The 25,004-nt window shown below is 41.4% G+C and overlaps 1 protein-coding gene across 1 annotated transcript in view; it reads left to right on the top strand.

Moving 5' to 3' along the window:
- The window catches only part of LOC142017084 (uncharacterized), a 173,161-nt gene that overhangs the window by 29,658 nt on the left and 118,499 nt on the right, over positions 1-25,004 (top strand). The window contains exon 3 of the transcript XR_012646432.1: positions 20,188-20,270. The gene's annotated coding sequence lies outside the window, so the exon portion shown is untranslated. The remainder of the gene's footprint in view (positions 1-20,187; positions 20,271-25,004) is intronic.

Genomic DNA, 25,004 nt, shown 5'->3' on the forward strand with positions numbered 1-25,004 from the left:
TGAATTTGGAAATAAGCTTTTTAGCCACTCCACCGTTCCATCTCCATACTGTAGCTGTGAGATTGTTATTCACCCAAAATGCTGGCATGGGAGAATAAAGAAACATACAGGTGCCATTCATTCCCCTATATAGACTTCCTGATTGTGGGTAGTGGGTGAAAGTATATAACAGCCTCTGAAGGACTACTGAGGAGGGGAGCAGAAGAACCCATAGTTTCAGACCCTCCACCTGCAGCAAACTTGCCAGCAGCAGACTAATTTCCTCCTGGCGATTGGATCCAATTTATGAGTTACAGTCTAGTTCTTAGCCTGCTCTTGATGAGGCAGTTCAACTATGTTCTCTTCTTGGCAAAACAAAAAATGTCTTTGTTGTCCATCAAAAATCATTCCCAACATTTAGGAGATTTCTTCCGAAAGCAGACATGAAGGGAAAATCTACCCCAAATAGAATGATTTTTTAAAAATGAATGTGGTGCCTCCCTAATGATTTACTAAATAGTCCGGACTGCTCACCTTTCAGACTCCTCTAACGAACAGGAAAAATCATCTCTCCAAACTTTATGTATCATTTGGTAATAATGGGAGAACGTGTAGGATTCAACTAATGTGCATTCAGAAGGCAAACTTTAAAGAAACGTAGGTGAAGTAATCATTAGCATCATGGTGAGGAAGATGGCATTGTTTTTAGTTGCTCAGTCTTTTGTTGATATTTCTCTTCCTAAGATATATGTCAATAAACCCTTGCCCCACTTTAATCACAGATGAACCCTCCATTCATTATCTTGCATGAATTCTACGTTTGTTTTTGTGGGTGATAGTGACAATTATCTCAAATTATTTTACTTGATTTTGGTACCATTTTATAAACAAGGAGCTAATTAGCTCTTTACTTTGAGGTTAACAGTAAAGTCTGCATTATCATTTTAAAACTGGCATTGTGGATTGCCCCACAGAATTAGCTTTAAGCAGCATGTTGTATCAATGTCTGAAAAATATGTCAGCTAAAATTTGTCTTAGTATGCAAATTTTTAATGCTGGCGATTAAAAATGTAATCAAAGGAAAAATCTCATTTGTTTGTTGTATTTGTTCTTCAGACAACCACTGAAATTTACGTCTTTAATTCCAGAGCATAGTTAGCTCAGGGTACCTAGAAATCCAAATATCACATTCTTTGGAGAATGAATAAATTGCAGGTCTAATTTTTAAGCAATTCGCTAAGATAGTTTCTAAGTAAGGTAAAATGCAGCATATTCTCTAGACTCGATGATGTGTATCAGCTCTTATAACCTTTTCATATAATGTGAAGTGCTGCAGTCATTTTGTGGTGTCAAAAACTGTTTGGACTGCAAGACAGATGGGACTTTCAAAATGAAATGTACCTATGACTGTTTGCTGCTATATATATAAAATGTCTCATTTAGTCTCATCTGTGATTTTCCAAGAGGAAAATGTTACCAGAAGTAATTTATCTCAGTCCTACAGGTTCAGATCATTGAATGGCCATCTCCAGACAGGTCTAGCAATTGCCTTTCTATTTTTTTAAAATCAAACTTATACCTTTCAGCCTGGTTTAACATTAACTCTTTCATGCTATTTATATACTAAAACTATTGCCAAGTTCACAGTCTCATTATTATTGTTATTAAAACAAACCTACGTAAAGGAAACCTGAGAGAAATATCAGAGGGGTAGCCGTGTTAGTCTGGATCTGCAAAACCAACGAGGAGTCCTGTGGCACCTTATAGACTAATAGAAATGTATGAGCATAAGCTTTCGTGGGCAAAGACCTGCACCTGCCTATTAATGTAATTGACTCCACTAACTTACTTTAGTTGGGAAGCACAAGTGTAATTGAAAGCAAAATTTGTACCAAAATCATCCAGTAAGATATCTTCAATACAGCAAAAATGACTGGTACCCAGCATGACTTTAACACTCTTACATTTGGATATATTCCATTATTATTTACTGCTGCCTGTGGCCTGGTCACCATAGGCACCATCTTGTAAAACTATTAAAAGCACACAAGTGACTTAAAAGTCTGTAAAGTGTGATTCACAAAGATATTTAAGTATCTCGCTCCCATCAAAACTATGGCAGTTAGGCACTTAAGTACCTCTCTGAATCCCACCCTAAGTCTTATTTTGAAAAGTGACTTAAGCACTTTGGAGTTTAAATGCCATTGATTTTCAGTTACAGTTTATCCCCTTGGATTAAGCTAACTCAGAACAAAGCACTCTTATCCGTGACCAAGTGTGTCCACATAGGGAGTTAATCAGGAACAGCTATTCAGCTTTAAATCACACCCTCTCTTAATCTGAATTAACTTTCCTGAATAGGTGAGTCCTAAGGGCTGTTTCTACATTGTAGGGACTGTACCAGCACAGTTATGTCACTTGCTATATTGATGTACACTGTGTTGTTCCCTCTGTAGAGTTCCTTCTGTGAAATAGGTTTGATAGAGCTTTCCTAGCTCAGACAGGTTGTGAGGATAAATAAATGCACGGAAGACTGTGAAGTATTCAGATACTGTGCTGATGGTGTCATATAGGTACCAGTAGTATGTAGGTCAGTAACATTGGGTCTTTTCTAAATTTTACCCCAAAGTTTAAAAAGGCTTATTTTCCACCCTGGGTAGTTCCAATTCTGCCCTCAGTTTATGGATAGATTATTGTTGAAAGGGTTAATGGAAGAAGTGCTTTTTGAGAATGAAGAGAAAGTTGCTGTATACAAAAAAGGGGATGCTTTCAAGCACAGAGTATGCAAACTAATTCCTAAAACTGATCAGAGAAACTTTGATGGAACTATATTACATCTGAAGAAGCAGTTTTGTTGAAATTTAAAGAGTTCACAAAACTGAGTCAATTTTACCAGAATTTCATTTAGGGAGAAAACTGTGAAAAAGTTACAGCCATGCCAAAACATCCACAAGAACCAGGCCTGGCCTTAGCAAAAGGTGAGCAAGGCAGTTGCCTTGGGCCACATGCCTTCAAGGCCCTGCACTCCAACTGGCTATAGCATCCATCACCCACCGCCAGGCCCCACTGTCAGCATGTCACCTTGGGCCCCACCCACCAGTTGGGCCCAGCTGGGCTGGCTCTGACAACAATTACGTTGCAGAGAATTAACTATTGAATGGTTACATCATTGTGAGATATCATAATGTATATGTAACTAAACAGAACTTAAGTCATTCTGTTTACTTAAAGAATAAATATTTTTCTTTGGCTATGAGATATTTATGGATGTCTAACTTCAATCTGTAACAAGGGCAGGTCAGAAGGCAGTAAAAGTGGAGACACACAGTTCTGTCTCAGGTCAAATCTCTGCAGGTCACTAAATTTGTTATTCAGACAAATAATTCACTTGTCTTGAACTGTTTCTTGTCTTATCTATAGAGTGTTATTCTACTCTGAAAGGCAGCACACTTTGAATCCAGACCCTTGTTCAACAACTTCAGCAGTTACCCTTACAATTAATCCTTCTTTCAATGATAACGAGTGAAAGGATTTTACAGGGTGCAATGGAGGAAATGGAGATTTTCCTGGATCAGAGGAAAACTGTTTTTTCCCCCTCTGCTATTTTTTGGAACAGAAAAAATGTTCAATAATGAGAACTAACTTGCATTTAGGCTGCTATTTAGTGTTCAGTTAAGGTGAAGTTGCTTCTTCACAGATTGAAACCTCTGTTCAGACTATTGATGCTGTTAAGAGCCTTTTTGATATGGAACTTCTGCTACAAAATATGAGGATAGCCCCGCCATACATGATTGCAGTGACTCTTCCTTAGGCTTCCCAGGCACATGGGTCTTTAAAAAAATCTGTAATATTAATAGACTGATTTAGCACTACATTCCCTTATTGTCAGTTTTATGGGAATTTCTGCAGTGATCTTTCACATATAAAATAGATTTTTGTGCCTGGGGTTTACATGTATATTTTTGAATGAATTATATTATATTTTACTTCAAGTGCTCATTCTCTCTCTTTCATATATGCGCATGCACTTTCCCTTTTATTTTGCATTATATTATTGTGAATGCCAGTAAATGGACTTGGATTTATAAGGTTTTTCCCTTATTCTTTCTTATGTGGATCTCATCCCTGTATGGCAGTGCCTGTCTTTAATGTTTTAGCTATAGTAAAACAGTAAGCAATGAATAAAAATAATTTAACTTGCATTTCCTGATCATGAAACAAGGAAAGGGGGTGACTGAAAAAAGCATTTTTTCTATTACAAAAGATCCTTGATCCTGAAAAATATCAGAAGAGAAAATGAAAATTGCCACCAAAGAATTAATTAAGAAACATGTCCTACTCCCTATCTCCCGCTGCCAGATCCGTCTCTTATGCTGATAGAGACACTGCTCTTTCAATTACAGAGTGAACACAAGGATGCGAACGGTACAGATACAGCATGCAGAGAAGGAAGTTTAGGACTGGAAGTTGGAAGTTCAGAGTTCTGCTCTGATCTGTCAGTAACTTACTCACACAAAACTCCAATTCAGAGCAGTTGTAGTTTGATATGATTATAATCTAGTAGGCTGGATCCTATACTGTGAATTAATCACAGGGCAAAACATTATTTAGTAATGCCAATTACAAGAGGAGGAGGAGAATAGGAAGTTCCCAGATAGAAAGGCTGGGGACTTGAAGTTTCTCGAGTGATTTCCAAACCTAGAGTATTATCACCAACCGTGACCTGTTAATTTCTCCTTTTCTATATAAAGACTTCTAAAAAACACCCATCACCTCAGGTGATGGGTATCTTACAACTGTCAAATCACACACACAAATTTGGCAAAAATTAAATATTTTGATACCCAACTGGATTGATGAATGCATGGGTTAACCAAATCAATGGATTGCTAAATGGACACAGAATTTATGCTATGTTACTTTAGTTTCATGGTGTTCTCTTTTGTCTTTGAGAACTGTGCCCCACACACTGTGCAAATGTCTAACCAGTACCAGTGCAGTTAGTTACAAACCAGATTCACATATACACAGAGGTCATGGAGTCAATAGAATTCACATTTCTTTCTGGCCACATGTCCTTTCTTTCTTGGCATGGAAAAAGTAATTAGCTTTCCCCTCAACTCTCACACATGGAAGATGGAGTTCCTCATTTCCTTTCAGAGGAAAGGGTTATGCATCCTCTTTCTACTAGGTGAGTGTCAGCAAATGAAAGTCATTAGTGGATTTATTCCACAAAGGGTTTGGTGGCCTAGGTGAATTTTTTTTTTTTTTTGGTTACAGGAGCCTGAAAAACTCAGAGAGAAACTAAAGATGACAAGTTCTATCTATTTTTAGGCAGCAACCATACTCAGATCCCAATTCTGTACGGGCAGGGAGATCTGTGTAATCATGAGCAGTTCTATCGAACTCAATGGGAGCACTCGCGTAATATGCCCACAGCTGATCAATTTTGCCTGGTTTCCAGACAAAGCCTTTATCCACTCCCCTTTCTTCTCTTTCCCAAGATACCAAGTCTAGTCCTCACAGATCAGAGCTGTTTAGATTCTTCAACTCTTCCAACCCCCAATATCACATACATTAAAAAGATTAGATATAGTTATATGAAGTTCTTGTCTGGGCCCATCTCTAGCTATCACCAGTCTCATCTGGTGGCTCCAGATCTTTGCTGAGAACATTTCAGTAGCCATATTCCTTATGGCTCCAGACCTCAAATGGAGACTATTCATTAAAAGAGCTGAAGTGATTAATGGGGGCAAAACTGAAACTTAAAAAAAACTATCCAGTTCAATTCAAACTGAAACAAAAAAAAATTAAAATTTTCTTCACACTGAAAATGTTTAAAAAAAAAGCATTTTAATCGACCCAATCATTTTGAATTGATTTAAAACAAAACAAAAATCAAGATATTCATTTTGATTAGGTCAACGTGAGTGATTTTTTCATCCCCCCCCCCTTTGAAAAACCGCTTGAAATTGAAATACCATCTTGAAAAGTCAAAACAGGATATTCTGACTTTTCCTAAACAAAACATTTTGAAATGAAAAATTAGTATGTTTAAAAAAAAATCCATCCCCTAAAATGCAATGGTCAAAAAATTAGCCAGCTGTATTTATGAACCATCCCAACAAACTTCTCATCACTACTTTTATTGTGTGAAAATAATTGTGGGCAGTGTTCCCTGTAAGCTGTATGTTTGGGCAGCCACCCAAGAGAGAGTCAACTAGTGTCCTGCTGATTAGCAGAGATGGTGGTGTGTGTTTCTACTGGTGTTGCACATCTATATATGCCTCGGTGCACATAACAAAATTTATTCTTCACATGGGTGGAAAAAATTAGAGGAAAGGCTGGTTGTGAGTACACCCACTTTATAATATTAATATATACAGACAGAAAGACATACGGAAGGGGCATTTCTGTCTTGGTTGTTAAGAAAATTATGGACAACTCTTTCCACCTGTGGGTTGGATGTCCTTGACCGGTCCCAAACAAAGGATTTTGCCAGCCAAGGGGAGGTTAGTGCTTGCCCACCAGCCCAGCTCTGCTCCCGGCCCCAGCCACCAGTCCCTCTGCTGCTCCCTTCCCCCACAGCTGTGGGACTGGCTCTGATTCCAGCCATGGCCTCCAGCCCAGTTCTGCTGATGCTGGACCAGCCCCCAGCCATCAGATTGGCACTGCTGTCACTATCCCCACTCCCAGCCCCACTGCTGCCAGCTCCAGATGGGCTGCTGGCCTCTGGCCCTATTCCCGGCCTTGATTCCGCCAGCCCCGGACAGGTTGCCAACAGCCCCAGACTCTGGTTCCCCTGCCACAAGACTCCCAGCCACTAGGGCACGTTGGTTCAGGAACATGCATAGTGAAGTTCCCAATTACTTCAAGGGGTCCAGGATTTCATCCTATGAATCTATGTTCCTATCCTCTCTGAGTCTGGGAACTGTTGCTTGTCCTTGGATTGGTTGGCATACAAGGATCTGGTAAGCCTTTATGCGGCAGAGGGAGAAGACTGCAGTATTTTCCTGCTGTGGTCACCAAAGCAGAACCTGTGCTGTGAAAACAATGAGAGTTTTGCTATCGACCTCAGTTGGATTTGCAGAAGGCCCTTATGCACAGTAATTTTACTGTTCTTGGGCCCAATTCTACAAAAGGTGAGGTCTCCTCATCTCCCTTTAATTTCATTGTAAGTAGTAGATGCTCAAGAACTTGTAGGATCAACGAGCCCTAAGTTAATAGCAGTGCAACTTCATTTGGTTTAATACAGGCGTGTCAAACCTGTGGCCCACAGGCCTCATGCGGCCCTGGGCAGCTAGTAATGTGGCCCCACAAGATCGTAAACTTTTAACATTATTACGTGATTTATATACATTAACTATATTATATATTTTATATGCGGCCCAAGACCATTCCTCTTCACTCAATGCGGCCCAGGCAAGCCAAAAGGTTGGACACCCATGGTTTAATAGATTATGGAAGATGGAATATCCTGCAGACCAGAAAGCTAACATTGTAGTACAGTATAGATGCCACATTTTAAATAAGGGTGGTTCACTGAGAATTGTCATTCATTTTTGTGGCAAATTAAACTTTTTACTAATCTAGCTTCTTTGTCTAATTTTTTTGCAATACACTGTCAGTTTAGTTTGCTATTTTTTGCCTTCTTATGAATCTGTCTGATGAATGCCTTGGATAGCTGTCTGATTGATGGCGTTGCATGAAAAACAGGCTGGACTATCTGGGTGAACAGAAGTAAGCATCTATTGTGAATGTCAGCATGAAGAGGAACAGGAGCATGGGCTTTCAAGTTATAAGCATAGAGGTTTACTTCATTTTCTTTTTAAAACTCTTTTCCCATTTTTTGCCATATAATCTGATATTTTGTCTTACTATAGATGGCATTGTTTGAAAAAAGTCTGTCTGGAACAGGAAAACACAGATAATATGCAGTAAATTATTGAGAACCATTAAGCTGATATTATTGCAGCTCAAAATGTGACCAGATTTCCTTGAATTGGAAATTTTTAATATAGTCCTATGTGTCAGACTTTAAGTAGAACTACATAGCGAAATATCGTCTCTTTGTTATGCTTCAAATTGATGAATGTGATAAAATTGTTAAATTAAATGGGCTTAATTCTCAGCCAGGGAGAAGCATATCTCTGTGCCAATTTTCCATTTCCTTGATCTTGCAACAGCCATGGCCAAAATGGATCTCTGTGTAAACTGAGGAAGCCCAAGGACTGCTCTAAATTCCCTGGCATGAGGCAAGCCTTTTAGCACTACACTAAACAACGCCTGCCTCCTATCTTCTCTGCAGCAAACCCCTGCTCTCAACTCCCCCACAAGTGGAGGTGTAGAACAGCTGGCCAAATGGGAATCCTCAACTGCCCCATTACAGCAGCTTTCTGAACTGCATCCAACGATGATAAAAGAGTTAGGATCTGATACTGCCATTTTCACTCATAAGTTGTATCTTACTTCACAAGTAGTTCCATTGATTACAATAGGCTTACTTGTGGACTGAAATACATCAGTGTGCTTAAAGGTGGCAGAATCTGGCCCTTAGGTATCTCGGCTTCTAAGCCCTAATTTTGTATGATATGTCTATTACTGAATACCACATTCTGCCATATACACGTTTGAAAAAGCAAATTGTGAGTCCTATCTGGAAAAAATGCTCCACAAATCTGCCATGCTCAGAAGTATACACATCAAAAGATAACTTTTTTTTATCACCAATTTATTCTGGAAAAAAAACACTCTGGGGATTTTATTTCAAAAGATGAAAAATGGATCAGGAGTCAGTGGTGCACAGCTACTATTTATCTGTTTTACAGCTATCCATTTGAGTGCTAGAATAACACAGGAGAAACTGGATGCTTTCTTGAACACGGTGTAACAAACACTGTATTAATACAAAGTGAAAGTAAATTAAAAGTAGAAAGCTAAGTCTTAGACGCTAGACATTTTATTTTCTGGACAGTAACTCTATTTTCTTCTGACACTATATAAATATGCTTTCTTCGCTCTTGCTGGACTGTTACTTAAACCATCTTTTTAAACATTTCAAATTGGTCTAGGAACAGGGGCATGATTCAGAATTCTTCCCTGACAGCAAATCAAAGACGTTAACAGCCCATTTCCTTGATTGAAATAGTTAATTTTACCACTGCTGTCTGTTTGACATGGATTTAGATGAGAAAAGCTGTTCATTTTTCTAAGCCAAATGGGAAATGCACATAGGCCTCTGTTAGTGACACATTTGCAGAGCTTGGGGAGAAGTCTTCAGATGTGTCTGATGATCAAATTTCAAAACAGCAGTAGTGGGCTATAGAAACACTGTTGATGCGTTATTGCATTTAAGTGAGAGACAGAAGACAGTCATTAAAAGTCATCCTGCCCTGTTATGGCTTTTCAAATAATCAGAGATCATTTGAAGTTCAACATGTGATACTAGTTACATTTTGACAGACTCTTTCCAGTGTTAATTATGTGCAAAATTCTCTTATCAGAAGTGATAGGTAAAGACTTTAACTAAACTAACAGCAGCAAGTAAAATAGGAATGTTATATTTGAATTTTTCTCCTTTGTGATAGAAACTCAAGACTGCACACATGGTGCCTTCAGGACACCAACTGAGAATAAAGCTGCTTTCAGGAGCAGTAAGTGATTTCATTCTATTAATGTCCAGGTGATTTGTGATGCCTATTATAGCATCACTAATGTGATGGCAAACATACCATGTTTCCAACGTTCTGCAGAACTTAGCTCAAGTGTTTGTGTGATGCCTGATTGGAAAAGACAGCCCCTGGGATCTACTCTTTTAATCAGTCAACAGTAATTCTGAAGGAAAAAGGTAACTTTTAACATCCAAACATGGTGAAATAAACCCGGTGCTAAGGAAAAGGAGATCTTAATAAAACCACATGCTCTACAGGTAGGCTACATCTACACAAGAGGGTTTTTCTGGCAAAACTGGGCTTTTGTCAGAAAAACCCATGGAACATCTATACCCAAAAGGTGCTTTGTCGACCGTCTGCCAACAAAGCTCTGCACATTCACCGGCAGTGTTATACCTCTCCGTGGCCAGGTATAATGCCTTTCTCGACAGTTTTGTGTCGACAAAACATCTGTGTAGATGCTCCAGGGCTCTTTTGTTGACAGAAGGCTACCGGTTCACTGGGCAGCCCTATTTGCAGAGCCGTATTTGTCAGAGGATGCCCTGTCCACAGCAATCGCAGCTGCATGCTCTCTGTCTCCAGCCATTATTAAAGGTGCAGGGAACCCCAGAAACTCTGTGGCTGGAAGCTGAGAGTGTGCAAGCAGCAAAGCCACAAGCTCCTCATCCTTTATGCCCTCTCAGCCACTCCTCAACATCACCCTGGGCCATAGCTGACAGCCAGAAACCCCGTGACACTCTGGGGGCATCGGGGGAGCCACAGAAGGGGTCCCAGGAGCCCCCCTCCCTCAGGGCAGCAAGTAGTGGGCCCCCTCATGGACTGGGCCCAAGAGCCAGGCCCTCATCGGGCTCTGGGCTGAAGATAACATTCTCCTGGACTCTGCCCCCACACTAGAGGCAAAATGCCTTGACCTACACCTGGCTTGCCACCGCCCTGGCAGCATGGGGCAACCCCACTAGGACTATGGAAAAAGTCCGGGTGACGGTCAAGGAGCTGAGGCAAGGGTACCCCCCAGGACTGGAACGCAGCCAGGAGGTTGGTGGCAGGACCTGCTACTTGCCCAAACTACTAGGAACTCCACAGCCTCCTGAGGACTCCTCCTCCCCAGCTGCCACTGTAGGTATGGCCAAGGAGCTCCTGCCTCCAGAATCAGAGCTGGCAGAGCAGCCAGAGCCAAAGAAGCAGCAGCCAGTGACCCAGCCGGAGCTGAAGGGCAACACTGCCTCAGACGCCAGCGAGGGAATTCTGGTCATTGATCTGGACTCGGACACCCTCCTCCAGTCAGGGCACGTCCAGGGCAGTGCCAGACCTGTTTGAGGGACCCTCCGGTAAGCTCCCCGCGTGTCACATAGCCCAGGGGCTGTGGGAGGCAGCCTTTGCCACAGCTGGAAGTGAGCCAGCCACATGGGCACCAGCCTGACCCTACACACACTCCCAAGGCGTGCAGCTTCTAGCATGCCCACAGGCGGTAGTCAGCACCCACTCCTGTGGACAGTGCTGCAAGCTGCACATGTTTGGGGGCGGGGGTGGGGAGGGCCAGGCTGCACCAGGAGTACCTGCCACCCATTCAGGGACCTTTATCAGGAAAGGGCCTGGGAGGGGTAAGAGAGTGATACGACGGGACGGGATAAGGCTGTGTGCCCAAGGCCCCCACAGGGATGCTCTGGGAAGGGTCACTGGGGTCCTTGGAAGAAATTCTCCCTCAGGGCCTCGCAGAGCCACTGCTCATTCCAATGGGCTTGGCAGATGGGAACTACACCCAGCTGTTCATAACCATGGTTGGCGTCCACCCCTATCCCAGGAGGAAGATCTCCTTCCTCCCCTCCCCTAGGTTGTGGAAGGCACAGCACACCCCACAACTTGGGGGGCATTGTGCTCCCTAATGTCCAGCTGGGTCAGGAGGCACTTAAACTGTGCCTTCAGATGGCCACAGGCACACTCTGCCTCATTCCATGGCTGGCTGAGGTGGGCATTAAAGAGTTCCTGGCTTGGGTCCAGGTGACCATTGTTGGACCTCATGAGCCAGGGCATGAGGCACTGTCACCCACCATGCACAATGGCATGTGCAGGTCCTCGACCACACCCCTCTGTTCTGACAACGGGAGGGTGTATCAGAGAGGAAGTGTCAGAGAAGCACTGGAATGAGGCATCATTACCTCTGTATAGTGTCTCCAAACCTGGGAGCCCAACAACCCCTGTATGCGAATGTCATGGTGTTCAGAAAATGTTGCTGTGGGCAAAACTGGGAGCAGCCACTCTGCATGGTGAATATTTCATTACATTCTACAGGAATCTGCTTTTCAAATCTCTCATCTGCTTTTTAAGATAGCACCTCACATTCCAACATAGTTAATATGGCCAGCAGCGATATTAATTCCCACATGGGGATGGGGCCCGAGCCAGAGTACAGGGCAAAGTTATGGAATTAGCCTCAGAGGTGAGAGTCAAGCATGTCATGGCTCCTGAGGGCATGCTGTGTAGAGGACAACAGGAGACAGACTCCCTGAAAGGAGAGGTCTCCTACCCAGAGACCCAGGAATATGCAGGGTTGATGTTTAAGTTCCCAGCAACGTTTTTAACTGCAGGGGAGAAGGATGAAGCACATTCTGCCCCTCTCTGCTAGGCCACAAACGGAGAACATGAAGTAGAAGCTCTGTGGGTGCCATCTTGTCCAGTTTCCTGAGGCCTCTTTCCCACTCCCACTAAGATTACTGTAGAAGGACATGATCTGGCCCAAGTAAGAGTCTGGTACAGTAATGCATTGAATTAGAGATTCTGCTCCATAGTGAAAATCTATGGGAAACAATACGGACATTGCAAAGGCACAAGAAAGCCACCAGACCATCCTACTTGTTTTCTTTTTCTTACTTCCAGGCTCTCTGCATATTTGTTCATGGCACAAAATCACTACTTCCTAATAAACAGAAAACAAGGTTTTGTTCTGTTTTGTCTTTTTATAATGTTAGCACAATTATCTATTGGTGATCCAAAATATTTAACTAAATCAATGGGAGTTTAGAATGAAAATAATGTATCACTTTGTACATTGTATTGAGATCTGAATCCTATGTAAAACAAGACAAATAAATTTAAAAAATACAGTAAAATCAATATTGATTATTAGGAGTAAAAGTGCTGTAATTGAGGCTGTAAAATCTTTTAAGATCCGAGGGAAAAAAATTCCAGTAAAACTACAATAAATTATACCTGAATAACTAGGATATTTGCATGGAATTTAGTGTCATTATACCAGACTCTCTTTCATAAAAAATAGTTAGTGTATTACTAATTTTGCCATTAAGGCTATTATAGGGATAAGTGTTAGCTTAGTATTATTTTGGCAAGTTACCTTTTAAACTAATATTTCATTACAGGAATCTGCTATTCAAACCTCTCATATGCTGTTAAGATAGCACTGTTCTTTACTTCTTGTTTTCTGACCCTTAGGTCTTTTCAAATGTGACGTAATACTGTTCTTATTACGTGACAACAAAAGTAAGCCAATTTAATTTATGGAGAGCCACAATTTTTCCTAATCGGATATTGGTATGAACCGTAAATCAATGTAATGATGGATAGAATAAATGGAAGTCTAACACGGTATTTTACTATCACCTGTTCAATAGCCCCAATCTAGATTTTTAGTGTATTATATTTTAGATATTAAGCAAAAAAATTAAGTTAAAATGTCTTGTTCAATCAAAGGAAGATCTAGTTTCACATGTAGGGTCTGATTCACCACCATGTTACTCTCATTTTATGTGAGTGCATCTTGGAAGACACAAGAAAACCCATCAGTGGTGAGTATGTGCGTTTGTTTATTGATCAGGTTCATAATCTAGGAATCCAGTTAGTGTCTCTTACCTCAGTTAGATGGTCCAGTTTCAGCAGTCAATGGGTTGATTGGTTTCTTTATTGTTTACATATGGCCAAGTGGTTATAACATTGTAACTGTCATCACCCAAAGATGCTGCAATTCCACTATGCATGGGGCCAGCTGTAAAACCATCCTACCGCCCACTCAACCCAAAAAAACCAAACCAAACCAAACAAAAAAACCCAACTGACCAACCAACCAAACAAACAAACAAACAAAACCTCAAGGTGATGCAAAAGCCTGCTTGGAAAGTGCACTGTCTTCACCTGTGGTGGGTTTGTATGTGAAATATAAGGTTTAGGCTTGACTTAGGCCAGGTCTACACTAGGAAAATCAGTCAACTTCAGATACACAATGCTAGCTACGGCAATTGCATAGCTAGAATCAGTTTATCTGAAATGAACTTACCTGGCTGTCCTCACTGACAAAGGTCAATGGGAGAGTTTCTCATGTCAACCTCTCTTACTCCTCACACTAGTGAGGAGTACAGGGGTCAACTGCTGACCCTTGAAGGAAACAAGAAGTCCTGTGGAATCTTACAGACTAACAGATTTTTTGCAGCATAAGCTTTCATGGGCAAAGACCCGCTTCATCAGACGTATCTGACAAAGTGGGTCTTTACCAATGAAAACTTATGCTCAAAAAAAAAACCTGTTAGTCTATAAGGTGCCACAGGACTTCTCAGTGTTTTTGTCGATACAGACTAACACGGCTACCCCTCTGATACTTGACCCTTGATAGGTTGATTTTACACATCTTTACCAGAAGTGCAAAATCAAACCTTGGAGGATTGACCCTGAGCTGGTTGATATTCCTGGTAATGTAGATGTGGCCTCAAAAAGCCCTAAATAGCTTAGCTCCGATTTACCTGAGAGATTACCTCCTCCTGTACCCTAGAGCTGCAGCTGAAATCAGTAGCAATGCCTGGGCTAAAGCCCTTTGGTATAGATGAGAATGGGCTGTTGGATGGCTGACACCTGGAGTGGTCTCTCAGCTTTGGAGTTCACCCTGAGCCTTGGTCTACAGGAGATGGAATCTGACGATCTTTGTGATACAATGCCAGGTTAAACTGTTTTGCTGGCCCTTTGACAGTGGGGAAATTGTCAGGCTCAGGAACTGAGTTTTAAAATTATCAGGCTTGCTGGTGGTAGATTATCATGCTGCACATATTATCTGTGATATATTTTTATGTCTGTCAAAAGTACCTAAAGTATATGAATAGATGTCTTTTCTTAGCATTTCTACTCATCTAAAGACACAAATTTGATATCAGTGCTGTTACTTTGGTTTTATGCTGGCTTATCACAGGGTTGATCTTCACCCCAGACTAAGGTGCAGCATTTTTACAACCCGGAATCCAGCCTAAGTATTGACCTGGGCAAGGGGCAGATGTGCAGGTGGGAGGAATGTTCCCCTCCAGCAGCAGAAGTAGCTACAGAACTAGTCCTTAGAGGTTGCTTCAGCCTACTGGCTGATGTCACCCTCTGCATATCTTATGTAAAAAGCTGATGTCAGCAGCTGGCTGGAGGATTCATAACATCATGCCCTGTGACCAGCCTGGCCTCATTCCACAGACACAGGGAACACACACCATGAGTGGGTTCTCCAACTCCTGCCTCTCTTTGCCTAGACAAGGGATCCTGTCCCTTGCAGTTGGCAGCTTCATTAGTGCTGAGCATCTGCAACAACAGTAGAAATCAAGTGGGGGTTTGCAGGTGTTTGCCACCTCCCAGAAATCAGACCCAGGAAAAACAAATGTTTTAACTTCGTAACATATACGTTCATTACATCTGCAAAAAACTTTCCCAGTTCTGCATGCCCAGGAGTTTGGGAGTGCCAAGTATTGATGCAGGAGTCTACGTGCAAGTGTAAGTGTAACATGGATGTCTTGGGATTTTTTTTTTTTTTTTGTGGTTTTGCACCGCTTAGTTTCATTTTAAATTGGGGTTCATTTGCACCTAACACAGTGAAGGCAAAACTCAGGATGAAACTGGCGGGTTTTATTAAATTAATTGGTGGTTGAGACAGCCTTCTGTTCTGCAGCTCCTGCCATCTGGAACAGTCTTTCTTTATCTCTCTACCTCATTGACTCCCAATCTGACTTAAATCTCAGATGAACACACCTCCTGTGCACATTCACTGTATTTTCTCTCATCTGTGTATTATTTCTTATTAACTCTGAAGTGTTTGGGGATAAAGTCTCCGAGATCCTATACAAAGTAAAGTAGTATTGCATTATTATTTTAATCTAAGCTGCATCAGGCCAGACAATGGGACTTATATTTATACTCCGCTTTGATTTTTTTAAGGGTATTAACACATTTAAGTTATCCAAACCTTTGTCAATCTTGTAATTTCATCTGGCTATTTCAATTGTTAGTTTGATGGATTTATTTCCAGGAAACTTTTTGTTATAAAGATATTCAATCTTAAATCTCATTCACTCCAAATAATAATGTCTTTGGGATTATTTCTCAAGAAAAGTGCATCTTGAATAAATATCCTATTCGCTGACCATGACTGGCAGCTGATGTAGAATTTTAAAAACACGCAACAACTTTTCCTGCTCCCAAAAAGGAGCCAAAAACTAGTATTAAAGTTTATTGAAGTACCTTGTAATAAATCAGTATCTGCTGGTAGCACTTTTAACAGACAGTGTCATCATAGAAATCTTTATAAATCAAAGTTTATTTAACTCCCCCCCCAAAAACTCCTAAATTAAATACGATCTTCTTTGTGACAGTCCCCTACCCATAGAGGCCTAGCCTGGCCAGCAGATTGGCTTGACCTGAGGTTTGTTGCTTGGGGAAGATGAGGGAAATTCATGAAGCAGTCGAAGCTCTCACAGCTCCTGTGCTGTTTCTTACTATGGAAACAAATGGTTGGTGGCCTTGTGCCCTTTCATGTCCACAGCCAACCTCTATCCACCCCTGTATAACAACGAATAAGAACCCACTGCAAATAGGGCCCCCTAGCATCCAGGCAGAGGTCATCCTGTGTATAGGTTCCACAAGTCCTGCCCACCCTTTGCAGTGGAACTGAACTATTTTGCCTCAGCTAGGGAACACCAGCATTGGGGAAGAAAGGACAAGGTTTACTCCACTGGTTTCACTGAAGTCCAGGACTGAGCTCTCAGTAGCTCCAGTAGGGCTAGGATTTAGCCTGTAGGACAATGCACAGTCAGTGGTGCTAACAGCTGCCTACCCAGGGGCAAGGTGGGAGGAGGGCCTGGCTCCCTGTCCTTGAGAAGGGAGGGGCCAGGGCAGAAGGGGCCAGGCTTAGAGCAGTCAGCCCTGCTCCCCAACCCTCACACTCCCTCAGAGCCACACTGATCAGCAGCTGGAGCTCAGGGCATGTTTGAAATGCTGGGTCCATGGGCAACTGCCCCTTTGATTCCCCCCACCACCACATTGGCAGGCCTGTTTACAGCATGCAAATGATACCCACCTTCTCTGATTCCTGGGCCAATGTTAACCTCTGGCAAGATCCCCTTTGCCAATGAGTAAAACTAGGTTCTGGACAGATGTGAAGACATTTTTCTTGCCGCTGTATAAATGAGTGTACATAACCTCTGAATGTATTCCCTTCAGCTGGGACTGTCCCAAGCAGTTCAGGACATGTGGCAGAGTAATGTTTAGTGGGCTGAAGTCAGTGATCATAAACCATCTTGAAAACAAAAATATGTGCAGTTTACTGAAACTAAAAACCTGTTTTAAATCAAGAAATGAAGCCATTTCAGTTGCTTAAACTAGCTGCGTGCTAGCTCTGGCACAAGCATTGTTTTACACCCAAACCAATAGGTTTAATCCTGTATCAAGGAAAGTATTTTAACAAATGAAACCCAATATAATTTCTTTACAGTAATACTGGCACTTGAGAGCCATGCCTTTTGTAGCGGAGGGGTAGCCGTGTTAGTCTGGATCTGTAACAGCAATAAAGGGGTCTGTGGCAACTTACAGACTAACAGAAAAGTTTTGAGCATGAGCTTTCATGAGCACAGACTCACTTCATCAGATGCTGGTCTTGGAAATCTGCAGGGCCAGGTATAAATAAGCCAGAGTAAGGGTGGGGATAACAAGGTTAGCTCAGTCAGCAAGGGTGAGGCTTACTACCAGCAGTTGATCTGGAGGTGTGAACACCAAGGGAGGGGAAGCTGATTTTGTATTTAGCCAGCCATTCGCAGTCTTTGTTTAAGCCTGAGCTGAGGGCGTCAAATTTGCAGATGAATTGTAGCTCAGAAATTTCTCTTTGGAGTCTGGTCCTGAAATTTCTTTGCTGTAGGATAGCTACTTGTAGTGGCTCGTTATTCACTCAGATATTTAACAGCAACGAAGGGTCCTGTGGCACCTTATAGACTAACAGAAAAGTTTTGAGCATAAGCTTTCGTGAGCACAGACTCACTTCATCAGTTAGATATTGTAACTTGCTGATGACAACTCAGGACCTAGTCCTGCCACACACTCAGCAACCACAACTGCCACTACGTTGATTCTAACAGGAATTGAGGGTACTCAGGGCTACTTTCACAAAGGGACTAAAGTGCCTAGGTGCCTAAATCCCAGAATCAAGCACTGCTGATTTTAAGACAACCTCTGCTCAGCCACTACCAAACTTAGCTGGCACTTAAGCTCAATTGGCATCTACTTTTTTGCTCTAAAAGTTCCCTAAACACTTAGGTTTCTGCCTCTGAGCATGAACACTGCTGCCCCATTCTGTACCCCAGTGTGATGTACAATCTGCTAGAAGATAGATTCTTTTATTTATCTTAAGCATATAATATGTGACAAATTCTGCTGTCAGTTATACTGATGTAAATTAGAAGTAAGTTCATGGAACTCAATGGTGTTTAAAAGTAAAAGTTGAACCTCTCTCATCCAGCACCCTTGGGACCCAAATGCTGCCGGATGAGAGAATTTGGTGGACGATGGAAGGTCAATATTTTCTAGCACATTACCAGCACTTCTAATGCTTACTGGGCTCTGAGTGGTAAATTAGAGCTAAATAACAGCACAGAACACTGTGAGCCAGGACTGCTGGCTGTAAACAAACTTTATGGGACCATGGGAAACTTGGCCATACCTATGGTATATGGTTGTCCAGCTAACTAAAATCATGCTGGATTACAGAGTTTTCTGGACAAGAGAGTTCCAGATTAGAGAGATTCAACCTGTATAAATAAATAAAGGTTAAAATCCATTTCTTCCTTCAGATATACAATAAGATTGGGTAGGATGCAATATGCATACAACAAAGCTGAGTTAAAATGATCTCCATTTAGTGGCTGGGGAATCCAAGACGGGGATTAAGTGACTTCCTCAAGGTAACAGTGACTCAGTGGCAGAGCTGTAAGTTTTATATCTCCTGGCTTTCAGACTCCATCTCCAACCACTAGACATGTTGCCTCTGGTTCCTAGCACAGCTATCTATGCCATGATTTTGAAGTGTCATTTGGCTCATGAAGAGATGTCATAACATGGGGCCATTACTCTGTCATTTTATAGAGTAGCGTTTTGAAAAAGAACAGGTGGGTTTATTTACATCTGGTGGATCAGCCTTTGCCATCCTCTGCTCACCCAAGTAATGTCATGAATTTTGTTGACAATATGGTTCTGCTGCAGGAGAGGGACCCAACAGTTCCAACAGCTTGTACAAATTGCTGATATTCCAGCTCACAGGCTGATGTATGGGCTGATGGGATCACATCTGCCCTATTTGGTAGTGGGTTTTGCCCCTTCTTGCCCCTATGCACTTCTTTCTCCTACAGCGTAATTCCTTCACCAGTATGTTGGTGAACTAAATTTCATCTTTAGTGTGCCTGTATTCCTGGGCAGTATTTTGTTAGCAGAACCAACTGGAAATAGACCAGCCCACAAAAACCTATTTTCCCTGAAATGACAGAACGATTGGGTATGCGAATAGCTTGCCTTGTCTTGCCTAGTCCCTTCTGAGTGCTATCAAGCAGGAGCATCTGATCAGTTCAGCTCTGGCTCACCTTAGAACACAAACCAATAAAAAAAACCCAAAACCTGATGCTTGGCAGCAAATCACGGCCAGAGAGACACAGCTTAGAACTGCAAAAGCTCTGTTCCGCATGTTCTTAACAAATCCCTCTACTAGCTGCTCAAATTCTGGAAAGGATAAAAAAACAGAGTTAACTACAAGAAGGTCTGTCCTTACTGATTTGTTTGAAGGCTCCCATGTGCTAAAAGCAATTTGTCTCTCACAGATCCAATGCCCCGTTTTTGAGTGATCTCCTCTAGGAGTGGAGGAGAACAGGAGAAGATGATGGGTTCCCAGCTCTAGCACTAAGGATGCCAAAAGGCACAAATTAATTATTCAGCAAAATTAAATTGACATGCCAAGTGGTAGGGAATTTATAAGCTCCCATTTTATGTTTATTAAATAGACTCCTAATGCAAACTGGAGGTGTTAGGTGATCACCACAAATGATATTAAACTCTAAGAAACCTCCATTAGGGATCTCTGTAACAAAGGTAAATATTCTCTGTACAGTGAGAATGTCATCTTGCATGCCATCCACTACATGTCCTGGGATCCTCACCTAGGCCAGTTACCACTAACAATTGTCTGTGTAGGAGGTCCCTGGTATGAAAGACCATTTCACAAATAATTTTTTGTTAACTGATTGTTTTACTGCAGTGATGCCATATGGGTTTCTCATTGAAAAGCATGATAAAGTGGAGGCTTTGAGGAATTCAGAAACCCTCCCTCAAGAACTAAAAGTAAGTAAAATGTCCAGTTATGGGACCACAGAATTCTGTAGAAGTTAAAATTTTCAGATCCCTTCACTATCCCGGGAAGAAGCCTGTATTGTTAGCTATTGTTACATCTGATGGAGACAGACAGAACAATAGCAAATGTAGCAGCATATATTTAGACAAGGCTTGTGTTATATTGCTAAAGGGGAGATTTTGACATAAACATTTAGTCCTTAATAATTTTAAGAAAACAAAGCTTTGGTTTCATATAGTTGTTGTTCATTGAAAGGCTTATGGAATGTAAAATGTAATTTATCTCTAGACAATAACTAATTATTACTGATTACAAACAAATAAGTCAACAAAGATATTTTCTTGTTTACATTCTTATCAGACTGTATCACGACCATCTGTATTTTCAACTCCTTTATCCCAAGGGGTAAATCATTTGCATTGTTCACTGAATATATGCATGCAAACATGGCATTTGGATTTGATGCACAGTTGCAAAGCCAGAGCCAAAACACTTTGGTGGGCAAACACTCATTAATATACAGTAAGGAAAACACAAACAAAGGAGTGGAACCAAAACACCACAGAGAATTGATTGTTGAGAAATTATATAAGGATCTGATTGTACTAGGGCAAAGCTTGTGTTTGGAAGCCAGTCTGTGTACAGATATGTCCATATTCTGCAGATATTTGTGCAGATTGTATTCATATATATTTGATGTGTGTGGAATGATGTGTGTGTGTTGCTTTTAGCACCACAGTGGCATCTCATCCACACTGCAAAATTCAGATTCAAATTTGGAAGTGGCATGAAATGGTACAACTTGAACCTTAAAAACTCCAAGATGAGACTGTGTCCCGCGGGCTCTCAGTGGAGAGATGGGAATATGTTGACAGCCTGCTAGCAAGAATTCCCAGCTCACTCCTGCATCCTCTTCCAGGCCAGTCTGCTCATTCAGACAAAGACCCCTCTTGCCCCCTGCTGAACTGAGAGGCTCCCTCCCTCTTCCAGCAGAGCAAGATTTTCAAACTTCCTGCCAAAGTCATCTCTTCTACCAGCTTCTGTGACCCAACTCTACAGCCACATATAGGGTGCTGACATACTGGTGATTGCATTTGTAATTCTTTCCAGTATTGCACTATCTGTGCTGATTTCTTACATACCTTCTTCTTGGCCCAAGGGAAGGGTCAGAAACATGGAGGTTCAGAAAAAGAATAAGGTATGCCAGAAGGGCTGAGAAGGGGGTAGAGGGGTTTCCAGCAGGGGTAGGCAGGATAACTCAGACTTGAAATAGCCATGAGTTCCAGCCTTCCCCAGCAGCCAGAAATCTAGCAAATGGCAGAGTATTTGGTTCCTCGTAACACTTAAAACATGGCAAGTTCCCACCCTATAAATCAGAGTGTGCCCTATGCGTTAATTCTGCATTTTATAACATGCTGAAAATAATCTGCAGGTGTCATGGTATTATTCACCTTGCTAGAGCTCCAAAGTGCACGAAGGCTAGGACTACCATGGTTGACCTTTCAAAAAACAGGACACCCCTGACAGCAAGTTTATCTGTAGTATCTGTATCAGAATCTACCAACTCACACTGTACCGTACATATATATATATATATATACACACACACACACACATAAGCTTTCGTGGTACTCCCTTCTTTTCATAAGTCTGTATATGTGTGTATATGTATAAATATATACACACATATGCAGACATGAGAAGAAGGGAGTACCACGAAAGGTTATGCTCCAAAAAATATGTTATTCTATAAGGTGCCACAGGACTTCTTGTTGTTTTTGTGTGTGTGTGTATATATATATAGATAGATAGATAGAGATATAGATATAGATATGTATATACATGGCATATATATAGTACATTAATGCAATGTGGGTTGGTAGATACTGATACAGATACACTCCCTCTCAGGGCATCCTCTTTTTGAAAAGTCAACTATGGTATATATATTATAACACAATACAACATCAGAGGGGTAGCTGTTAGTTTGTAACCGCAAAAACAATGAGGAGTCCTGTGGCACCTTATAAAGTAACAGATGTTTTGGAGCAGAAAATTTCAAGGTAGTCCCTTCTTTTTATGAGTCTGTATAATTAGTCCTACCTCTGGAACCTCCATTCCAATGCATCTGATGAAGCGGGTCTTTGCCCACAAAAGCTTATGCTCCAAAAATTTGGTATCTATAAGGTGTGACAGGACTTGTCATCGTTTTTACAATACAACATGAGTTGGTAGATACTGACACAGATACACTCCCTGTCAGGGGTGTCCTCTTTTTTTTAATATGGTAATCTTAAAAGTCCCAGAAGATATAACCTAGATAAAACTTTACTTTCCTGATCTTTGTGCTTCTCTGTTTGTTGTAGCCTAGGTGCTGCCCTGACACAAATAACAATAATGAATAAATTGTTCTGATTAGAAATGAAAATGAAGGAAGTTTATACACACTACATAATACCTTCCAGATCCCATGCACCAACACAGTCATATGGTCATGGTTATGCCATGCCCTAGGAGCAGTATATGGAGACAACAAGAAATCTTGTGGCACCTTATAGACTAACAGATATTTTGAAGCATAAGCTTTCGTGAGCAAAGACCCGCTTCATCAGATGCATGAGTGGGGGGAGGGAGGGTTTCAGAGGGGTATTTAAAGAATGGGGTCCCAGTAAAAGGGAGGGCCAGAGCGAGCAAGGGGAAGACAGTTTGTCTGTGTATGCTGGTGCCTGGTACAAAGTTCAAGTTCACTAGTATAGTAAAATTGTGATGCTCTCAGAGCCTAGATATGGCATAGAAATATACATCTCTCACCTACCAACTATTGCCTTTGAACTGGCCTCTGAAGTCTGATCTCTTACGCCAACCAGACGGTATTAAAAGATGTGCTTAATTGAAACCTAGAACAAATATCCTTTCTAGCTGGTGTGGCAATATGGATCATTCTCACAAAGTCTCTTAATGGGCTGGGGGGAACTCTGTGTCCTGAGGAAGTAACTGGCTACCTCATGGCAATGACAGCCACAACTGTGCTGATCACTGCACAAGGCTGATTAATGGAGTGATTAAAGCACCAGAGGGTTACAGCTCTGGCAGCTGGGGCATAGGAAATGGGCATGGGAGAAGGGAAATATACAGCTCCCAGAAATCATGGGGTTGAGCTCCCCTAGCCAATACTTTGATGTTGGAGGTGGGAAGGAAGAAACACATCAGACAGAAAAGAAAAAAAAAACAGAAAAGCACTTAGCTGTCTTATGCTTAGAAGGGAAAGCTCCCAGTTTTTTGCTTGCTTAGCAGAAGGCAGTAAAGTTGCCAGGTGTGAGGCTTGCTCTGACGTACTGCTAACCAGTCTCAGGCCTGAGGTTGTGAGTTCAGCGTCAGAAATCTGGTTCCTTGGAACTAAAATACACTAAATGCTGACTGACAGATTCTTAAACCCAGCAAAGCCACACAGAACTCACTGCATAGGCCGAGGCAGCCTTGTGTTTCAGTCTCATCTCTTACTCTTCCTAGTCCCTGGTCTTGTCCCCCTGACGTTTACCTTACTCCTCGGTCACTAGACTTTTAACTAGAGATGATCCAAGACACAGCATTTAAATGTAGATATGAATTTCCTCAAAATTTGAGGTTTGAATCTAGGCTTAAACCCTTTGCATGGCAGCAGATGTACAAATGGATTTTTGATTTGATCCATTATACACATAAGGAACTACACAGAGTTGGAATGTACATTTGGTTTTAAAATTTCCCAGGCCCACGGACATTTACATCATATGTCAGGAGCTCTGCATTATAGCCCTAGATGTTAGATCTAAAATATCTAAACTCGCAACTATTTTAATATTAGCTTCAACAATAAAAAAAATTAAAAACCTGGGAACCTGCATTTCTGGTCTGCTAGCATAAGTTCTCCCTTCTTTCCAACGTCACACTCGATAAGAAATACTTTCAATATTAACATTCAGCTCCTGTATCATGCATGAAGGTTAATAGCCAAGAATATCCTTAGAGAGAAGGTGCACTGCATTTAATAAATGAAGAACAGAATGGGAAATGAAAGGAAAGTAAAATTCACCTTCAATCCACTAGAGGGTAGCCCCCTTCAGATAAAGACTGAAACACTTCAGACCTGTCTGAGCAACTGTCTGCTTTGCTTGCCTGCACTTTACTTGGCTTGACAAAACATCTCTCTCTCTCTCTCTCTCACACACATATACACATACAAACCTTCAGTTTCTAATTTAATAAGCCACAACAAAAAACATCAAAATGCTATAATGATTCTGCTACAGCAGAATGGGAAAACAGCATAAATGGACAATGTGCATCTCAAATTACATCAGCCATCATAACCTTTTTTTAAAAAAATTGACAACTGGTCACTAAAACAATGGATTTACTATGTAGTATGAATTAACAGGTCTTCAAGTGTAAAGCCCCTATACGTTCAGCAGTGTTTGTGAACTACAGACATTGCTATGGAATGGATCATCACTTAGAGTTCGAAGGAAAGCACATACATATATAACATATAGAAATCTACGTTGCCTTCAATATCCCAGCTGTTTCTGTTTATGACACTGAGTTCTTCATGAAATCCAGGGAGACATTTTGTAGTAAAATATGATTCCTCCTTACATTTTAAACCACTGGTGTTGCCTGTCCATCTAGCTAAATAATTAAGGAAGCAATGTAAAATTAAACACTTCATGCCAGCTCACTTTCTT

Source organism: Carettochelys insculpta, chromosome 8, assembly GCF_033958435.1.
Source record: "Carettochelys insculpta isolate YL-2023 chromosome 8, ASM3395843v1, whole genome shotgun sequence".
In the NCBI taxonomy this organism is placed as follows: Eukaryota; Metazoa; Chordata; order Testudines; family Carettochelyidae; genus Carettochelys; species Carettochelys insculpta.